General features: G+C 36.0%; 1 pseudogene; it reads right to left on the bottom strand.

The window, feature by feature from the left end:
- Positions 1 to 6,952: 6,952 nt before the first annotated feature.
- On the bottom strand, positions 6,953 to 8,325 carry LOC125121961 (DNA primase small subunit-like; annotated as a pseudogene).
- Between the last annotated feature and the right edge of the window lie 1,115 nt (positions 8,326 to 9,440).

The raw sequence follows: 9,440 nt of genomic DNA on the forward strand, positions 1-9,440 counted from the left end.
TTTAATTACATTGTTCAAAATTATTAGAGGAAGAAACCCTTACAGCTCCTGAGAGTTAATGATGTAAATCATTCTGATATACAAACTCTACTATATAAAAGGCATTCTATCATGTTAGAAGCAATGCTTATATTTCACTCTGTGTTAATTACTCCCTTTATCCATATCCTAAACTATAATTTACATTTCAAATTGTATATTTTCCTCTATAGTAGTCTTTCATTAATTTACCCATAATCTAAAACATAAAATCTCTATTGCATCCAATCAATGCATGTTTATATTTTCCCATTTCTTGTATATCTGTGCTATCTATCTGCTAGTAAGAAGGTGCCTAAGGCTGATTGGATTTATATTTAAATAATAGTGCAAATAATTCATATTGTGGTATAATCTTATATTCAAATACAACACATTAAAGAAAAAATCTACATTCTTTACATATTATTATGGATGCCAAGTAGATAAATCAGGAATAATTCCTAAGTATCTTTTGACTGTGCTTCTTAAATGATGTGTGATTAACAAGTTTTAATCCTCAAAGTAATTTAAGCAAAAACCTCCTACCTGCCAGACATCCCTCTCACCTCTGGTACACTTAGGCAGGAAGAATTCTCACAACCCAAAGTTTTGCTTTCCCAGTAGCTTCAGAGTGCAAACTGACAGGCTGTGATCTCACTAGAAGATGCCAAAAGAATCTGTTATTTCTGCCTGATTTCATGAAAGCACAGTTCTCATGAGTGTCCCAAGTCATAGGTTTAAATAAGACCTCTAGCATCTAAAATCTAAGAAGCCATTTAAAACATTCATTTAAAATGTCATAGACACGGGAGTCTCATTGCGGCTCAGCATTAACAAACCTGATTAGTATCCATGAAGATGTGGGTTCGATCCCTGATTTTGCTCAGTGGGTTAAGGATCTGGTGTTGCTGTGAGCTGTGGTGTAGGTTGCAGACATTGCTCAGATCCCATGTTGCTATGGCTGTGGTGTAATCTGGCAGCTGTAGCTCCGATTTGACTCCTAGCCTGGGAACTTCCATACGCTGCAGGTATGCAGGTGCAGCCCTAAAAAGGAAAAAAAATGTCATAGACAAATGAATTTTTTCCTCTTTCAGTAACTTATTTGCCTTGCTACCATTTTTTTTCAGTTTAAAGACTATCTTTGTGCCTGAATTAAATTCTTCTTACATTAAGGATGAACAAACATTAAAACTCCACAAAAACAGAGAATTGATGACTGTCTTTCTTTTTACATACTTGTTCTTGCATCAGTCATCACTTTGCAATTGAACTTCATCATGTCAAACAGTTCATTTAAGTAGTGACTACCATGACCCTTGTCATTCTTTCCAGTCTTTTGCAATTTCACATTGTCTCATTAGGCTCAATTCCAGTCTGTTTCATGATCAGACTGTAATTTGTTAGTCTTCCATTAACTTCATTATAGGCAATCATTTAAGAAACTCTCTTAAAGAGTTGTCAAATGTAGAGAAATTCACAGATTTTAGAGTTACCTCACCTTTGGGTTCACTCTAGGTAGATGATAACACTCCAGAAACAATATGGACTTTTCTTAAGTAACTTCAGACATGTACTATAATATCTATGGTTCCCATAGTCAAGAGGTTTGAGGGAGCCTAATTAATCACTTCCACCATCTTTGGGAACTTAAACAATTTAAGTCAAAGAGCCAGTAAATATTAAAATAGCCTCAAAATTTTTATCAGTAGAGCTGGATTGAAGAATATAGCAGGGCCTTTCTGCCTTTATTATGATCCTAGGATTTGAAACCCTCAAGTCTCTGACCTGTCTGTCTCATTGAAAGTGGATAAGCTGGGCCTAAAAGAAGCCCTGCTTCTTCAGTTTACTCCATGGAATTTACAAGAGCAAACATTAGCTTTGCCTAGATATAGTTCTCTCCAAAGGACAAGAGAGAATTGGGTTTATACTGCTTAAATTATAATGTTTGGGTCCTAACTTCATGATTATGTGATTCAGATAAGGGCAGACACTTAATTGTCATGCTTACTTCTTCTACCCTGGGGAGAAAATGCTGGAACAAGGTGGGAAAGGAGGATGGGATGAAGTGTTACTTTCCAGGAAATGGAGTAAAAGTTCCTTCATAAAAAACTGAACATGAAGACATAGCTCCCTGTATCCAGGAAAAATACCATGACTTGCCAGGTATATGACAGCCTAACTTACAAGTATTTATCTGGAGCTGTTTAGAACTTGGATTCAGTAGACATTTTTTTTTTTTTTTTTGCTTTTTAGGGGCACACCCATGGCATATAGAAGTTTCCAGGCTAGGGGTCAAATTGGACCTGCAGCTGCCAGCCTACACCAGAGCCAAAGCAATGGCCAGATCCGAGCTGTGTACGTGACTGTGCAGCTCACGGCAATGCCAGATCCTTAACCCACTGAGCGAGGCCAGGGATTGAACCCGCAACCTCATGGTTCCTAGTTGGATTTGCTTCCACTGAGCCACGACGGAACTCTTCAGTAGATTAGACATGACTTTAAACCCCAAACTGCTATCTTTCAATTAGAATATTGGATAAATATCTTAAGTATCTAAACACCTGTTTTTTTATCTGGCATGGGGTAATGGTATCAGTACTTACTTCACAGGGTTGATGTGGATATTAAATGAGAAACTACCTGTAAAACCCTATATAAAGTGCCTGACCTACAGAAAGGTCCCGGCAGAATGATACCTATAACAGTAACCATAATTATTATCATTATTATTGTTCTTGAATATCTTCCTCTTTTTGAACTGAACTTACTTATATATTCACATAAACATCATTGGTGCCTATTCATTTATTGAAATCAGTATTTAACTCCAACCCTGGATCAGCAAACATACCCCATAGCCAAATTCAACCCCAAATCCCTCCTTTTTTCTTATAAACAAATTTTTATTGGAACATAACCACATTTATTCATTTATATGTTGATTATGGCTGCTTTTGAGCAACAATGGCAGGGTTGAGTGGTTTAGACAGATGCTAGATACCTTCCAACTCACAGAGTCTAAGATATTAACTTTTGGGCTTTATACAAAAAAATGTTTGGCAATAACTTCTAACCTCTATGCAGGAATATGTGAAATATCAAAATAGGACGGACTTGGATGGAAAGAAACATTTAGGGCAACTCAAAATTAGATAGAATATGGATACATTTTGAAAAAGGTAAGATTAAAATGTTAACATGCCTCTGATTTGGGTTTATGAGGCAGCCAGAATTTGAAAACTGCTGTGATGACTTTGAAATAATATTGTGCTTGGCCCCTCCAACTAGACACAAATATCCATGTTTTTGTTTTATATTAATGTTTCTTAATAAAATGTTTTAAAGCAAATTAGTACTTTTCACCTCTACCAATTCTCTTACTTATTTGAGATTGTCACTCTTTTTTTAATAGCTTAAGGTAATATTAACTCCTTTATTTATTCATCTTTTTAAATTAATGACAAAGTATTATCAGGATACAGTTTTTTTCTCAATTCTGCTTTATCTGTAAACACTAGGTTCAGTAATAGAATATTCTCCTTTTCATTGATTTTTAGTTTGTAATATTATTTTTGTTTCTTTTGAGTCAGTTGGATGTGCTTAACATCCAAATGATTATGGTACAGTTAAACTTCTAGTTTTATTATATTAGTAGAATGTGAAATATAAATATTTTACATTTTGGGTTTAAGATATTCATTTTAGCTAAGTGCATGACTATTTTTTAAAAATTCCCATAGATATATAATAAAGATTGTTCTCTATTTAGTGAATTTAAGTCCCTTCCCATATATAGCCATAGTTATGCAACCAGATATACCAGTTGCATTATTTATAGCCTGTATGTGTTTACTTGTTTTTATCTACTATCTCAATTCAATTCTGAAATGGGTGAATTGAAATTTTCCACTTGCACGAAAAGAAAAAAAAAATCACACAATATGGCCTTATTCATGCATATATAAAATTATCTTTAGATGTGTGTGAACTTTCTTATCCCCAGTCATTACCGTCATTCTGACTTCAATGACCATCTTCTTTTTATACCATATCAGGGTTTCTATCATCTCAAACTTTCCTATTTTTAAAGTTGATATATGAATGAGTACTTGAATGAGTACTTCTATACATCGGTCCTATAAATATTTTGCAAATTCCTTAGATATAAGAATAGCTTCTTTAGCATGGTTGTTTTTCAGGATAGTAACAAAGAAACAAAGCAACATCCCTTTGAAAATACCTGCTTTGAGTCAGCGCCACCCAGCCTCCTGCTAGCTGCCTAATCTTTGAGTCTTGCCTATGACATATTAGATTTTATTTCCAAGATGTGATTCCACTATAGGACATTAGGTGGAACTAAAATCTCACTTAATACTTCTCATAAGGCATGCTTATCTGAGTTTTCTCCCAGATCAATACTAATTTAGGTTGTTTCTTACAGAGCCACTTCCTCGATACTCATATACAGACCACAATCCAGAGTGTTCATTTTTTTGCACAGTCTTCAATATTTCTTTAAAAGAATGGAAAAAAGAAAGAAATTCAAGGCATTACATCATCTGTTCTACAAAAACCAAAACATAAAAGAAAAATAAAAAGACTGTGTGCCTCTAGGAGAAAACAATGTTAAAGGACAGAAAATTTTCATTAAGTCACAGAAAGCACTAGCCCAGTAGCTTGCTCTTCACTGTTTCTCAGAAGACAGAATGTAAACGCAAATAATTATTTTGTTTAGATTGGTTGTAAACCAGGAAAAATAATTCTGACACTTCAAAATCTGTCACACGAACTGGGAAAACCGGACAGCTATACGTAAAAGATGAAATTAGAACATTCCCCAACATTATACACAAAAATAAACTCAAAATGGATTAAAGACCTAAAAGTAAGGCTGGATACTATAAAACTCCTTAAGGAAAATGTAGGTAGAACACTCTGGTATAAATTGCAGCAGTATCTTTTTTGATCCATCTCCTATAATGAAAATAAAAACAAGCATAAACAAATGGGACCTAATTAAACTTAAAAGCTTTTGCACAGCAAAGGAAACCATAAACAAAACAAAAAGACAACCCACACAATGGGAGCCAATCTTTGCAAACAAAGCAACCAACAAGGGATTCATCTCCAAAATATGCAAACATCTCATGCAGCACACAAGCGTGCGTGCGCGCACACACACACACACAAACAACCCAATCAAAAAATGGGCAGAAGATCTAAATAGGCATTTCTCCAAAGAAAGACAGATGGCCAAAAAGCACATGAAAAAGACACTTCAACCACTAATTATTAGACAAATGCATGTATAAAATACAATGAGGTATCTCCTCACACCAGTCAGAGTGGCCACCATTAACAGGTCTACAAAAAATGAATTCTGGAGAGGGTAATACACACCTTCACATTAGTGGGAATGTGAACTGGTGAAACCACTATGGAGAACAATATGGAGGGAGATTCCCTAAAAAAACAAATATAGAACTACCATAAGACCCAGCAATCCCACTTCTGGACATCTACACAGTGTAAACCATAATTCTAAAAAGATACATGCACCCCAATGTTCACTGAAACACTATTTACAATAGCCAAGACATGGAAGCAACCTACATGTTCATCGACAGAAGAATGGATAAAGATGTGGTACACACATACAATAGAATACTACTCAGTCACAAAACAGAATGAAATAATGGCATTTGCAGCAACACAGATGGACCTATCATACTAAGAGAGGTAAATCATACAAAGAAAGACAAATATCACATGATTTCACTTATACATAGAATCCAATAACATAATACAAATGAATTATTTATAAAACGGAAACAAATTCACAGATTCTGAAGCTTAAGCTTACCCCAGGGGAAAATATGGGGTGGGGCAGGAATAAATAGGAAGATGGGAATAACATATACACACTACTATATATAAAAAGTAGAAAATCAACAAGCACAGGGAAATATACACAATAGCCTGTAATAACCTACATGGGAAAAAAGAATTGATATATGTGTAACTGATTCACTTTGTTGTACACTTGAAAATAATACATTGTAAGTTGACTACTCTAATAATTTTTTTTAAAAAAAACCTATTGCACAAAAAATTAAACATAGAAGAAACAAAACCTTTAAAATTCAACCTTTGTAGATATATAGAAAGTCCAAGTATTTTGAAAAATACAACTGGTTTTATGTTGGTGAAATGAAGCTGGTTATTTTTTCTAAGCTGCTTCTTTAAGGCAGACTAATCTAATTGTTCTCTGAGGGAAGAAGTTCGGAGCAACAACTGCAATAGCTGTAAAAAAATACTCTACTTTGTTAGCCCCTAATATTGTAGATCTAGTAACATATCTTTCGAATTGAAGTTTTGGAAGATTTAGATGTCCAGTTCAAAATAATTTTTAAAAGATAGGCAGTGGGGTGCGGCTTGACCAATATTATTAGTAAGCAAAATTAGGGACTGGCTGAATACACACTCCATGTGTAATTGTCCAAGACTTAAGGACAAAGCACTCCCTCACCTAGAACTTTCATTTCAGATATGTGGAGGTTGTATCCAGCGAACCAAGATTAAAGTCTTAGACATATTACTGCTCACTTACCTTTGAATATGGCAACTGGTAGAACTGTGTATTCATATCAGAAATCCTAGAAGTTATTTGTATAATATTAAATTTTATAAATTTTACCTGAAATCCACTTATTCTGCCCATTACAGCTCCTTCCAGGAAACTTGACATTCTCTTTCAGTGGTCTTAGGAATCTTCTCAACATAATTATTTCTTAGGAACAACAACAACAACAAAAAACCTGCTTTGAGCATTAAAAATTCACACATGGCTTCTACAATATTAAATGGTTCTTTAAGTATTTGATTCTTGGTTGAAGGTAGAAGATACCTACATTGGCTTGATGGGGGTTCTTCAGAAGGGCTTTTGTAAATCACTCTTCCTGATTACTTCTCCTTTTGGGATGTACTTAAACTTTCAAGAAACTGTTCAGAAACTTTTACGTAAGTAGCTAGACTGATCTTATAGATTCTGTGTTTGATACCAGATTCAACTTCCTTCTCCTCTTTTCGCTCTTCACTAGTGGGAATAGTATCCAATTCATGGCAGATGGAGTTTATGGCTAGAATAGTAAAGGGATCAAAATGATTCACTTTCTGAAAAATAAATAGCACAGGATGCAATCTGTTTTAGGATGAACCCTAAAATGGCTCTTCAGAAAATGATTGATTCCTTCACTAATGCTGATATCCAGCTGTGGAAAACAGTACTGATGCATGATCTCTCATTCATGCCAGGGTCCACATTTGGCATTTTCTATGAAACGCTGATATCTGCTGGCTACCTTCTTTAAACGCTCCCAACATTGATGCTTTGTTTAAGTTCCTCAAGAACTGTTTCAGAAGCAAGGGCTAAAATCTTAAACCAATGTTCTAGAAAATCTTGATTAACCAAAGTATATTCTTCAATGCATTTTTTAAATCATGTTTATAGATTTTTCTGACAAAAGGGGTAACTTTTTCACTTAGATGAACTTTGTAACGTTTCAACCACATTAATAAGCCTCAAATACTCAATTACTTCAGAACGCACTGTGGGAGGCAATTTTCTGATTTATCTCAGACCCAGCACCAAACGCCTCTTCTTCTAGAGAGGATGCTTAACTCCAGTCCTTCATTGGTGCTCTGTTGATGATATACATGGGCATGGTCATGAGAGTTCAGCATTTACAATACACGTCTACATCGCCTTTTCCAGATCTCTGTAGTTGCTGAAGGGTTGGTAGCGAAAGTAAGTATCATCTGTCAACGCAAATGAAAATCCATAGGGTCGAAAGTAATTCTTTACCTCTCCGCCATAGTTGAGTCACCAATAGTACTGGATGTTGGGAAAGGGCCTCTGTACTAAAGCTTAAGCAGCTCCGGCAGCTGCGCGGGCTCGAACGTCTCCACAGATCAAGGAACTGGGTCAGGCGAGCTGACCACGAGAATTGGCGGGAACAACAAACCATGGATGCGCAGGCGCAGTGTGGCTTCAGCGGTTCCGCGGCAGCCGCCGCAGAGAATTGTAGTTCCCACTTGGGAGACAACCTGGATCCTGGGGCCTTTGTCCCACCTCTCATCTGCCCTGACAGTGGGTCCACCGTTGAGGCGGACGGAAAGAGGGTGTGCCTCTTCCGGAAAGAAGTTCTGCAGAAAACTGAGACCTCGAGCATATTGAGAATGGGCAGTCTGGTGAAGAGATAAATACATAGAGCGAGGCGTGTAGGAAGGGGCGGCAACTTCCATGTCCTCCTGAGGCGCACAGGTTTCCCAAATCTCCGTTCTGTTCCCAGAAGATCCCAGAGTGATTTTTAGAAAGACATGGCTTACGTGCTGCAAAACCTGTCTATAGCTGAGAACGAGGAGATTGAAACAGAGGGGAAGGATCAAGCTTATTCGCCACTCTGCTCGGGTGGAACTATTGCCAGGAGTGTGAGCACCATGGAGTATGAGTTAACTTTAGATGGGATTCAGAATTTACTTATTCCTCTCCAATCTACTTAGTCTCCAAATCTTCATGGGCAAAATAAGACATAGTTTCTCTCTGGGTGAAACTTCAGTTGATTCTTTCTGACCTAGTAATCAAAATTTCAAAAAAGAATGAAACCAGGCATTTGGTATTTGACTCTCTATTACCTGTCTGAAACAACACAAAAAATTAGCATTACTCACATTTTTGGGAGAGGATCTGGCTTAAGAATATTTTTTTCTTATCCTAAGATCATAAATATGTGTCTATATTTTCTTTAAAAATAGGTCTTTATTAATCTAGAATGCATTTTTTAAAAGTCTAGTGAAAGAACTTGCTGGAGGAGAAGGCCATGGAAGGTAAAATATATTAAAGTATCTATTATCTTTTCTCTATATTAAAGTATCTATTTTATATTTCAGCAAGATAGATATATTGTTAAATTAAAAAAATGAGAGGTAGCAACCAGAAAAAAAATTGAAGAATGTATGAATTTAAACCCATCAAAGGAAATTTGCTCTGTCAAGTGCAGGGCAGGAAAGGAAAAATGAAAAAAAAAAAAAACAAATAAAATAAATACAAAGAAATTTGGACAAAATTCGTTTTAGTTAGCTTTGGCTGTTAAAACAAAATACCATAGACTGGATGGCTTTAAACAACAGGAATTTATTTCTCACATTTCTGGAGGTCGGGAAGTTGAACATGAAGATTCAGCTTTCTGATATGGGCATTCTTCTAGGGCTGTAGAAGTCTACCTTCTCACTGTGTCCTCATATGGTGGAGAGAGAGAGGAAGTAATTTCTCTGATGTCTCTTCTTATAAGGACCCTAATCATAAGGGCTTCATGACCTCATTGAAATCTAACTATCACCACACCTCCAGTTATCATCAC

The sequence above is a fragment of the Phacochoerus africanus genome, chromosome 3, assembly GCF_016906955.1.
Source record: "Phacochoerus africanus isolate WHEZ1 chromosome 3, ROS_Pafr_v1, whole genome shotgun sequence".
Lineage (NCBI taxonomy): Eukaryota > Metazoa > Chordata > Mammalia > Artiodactyla > Suidae > Phacochoerus > Phacochoerus africanus.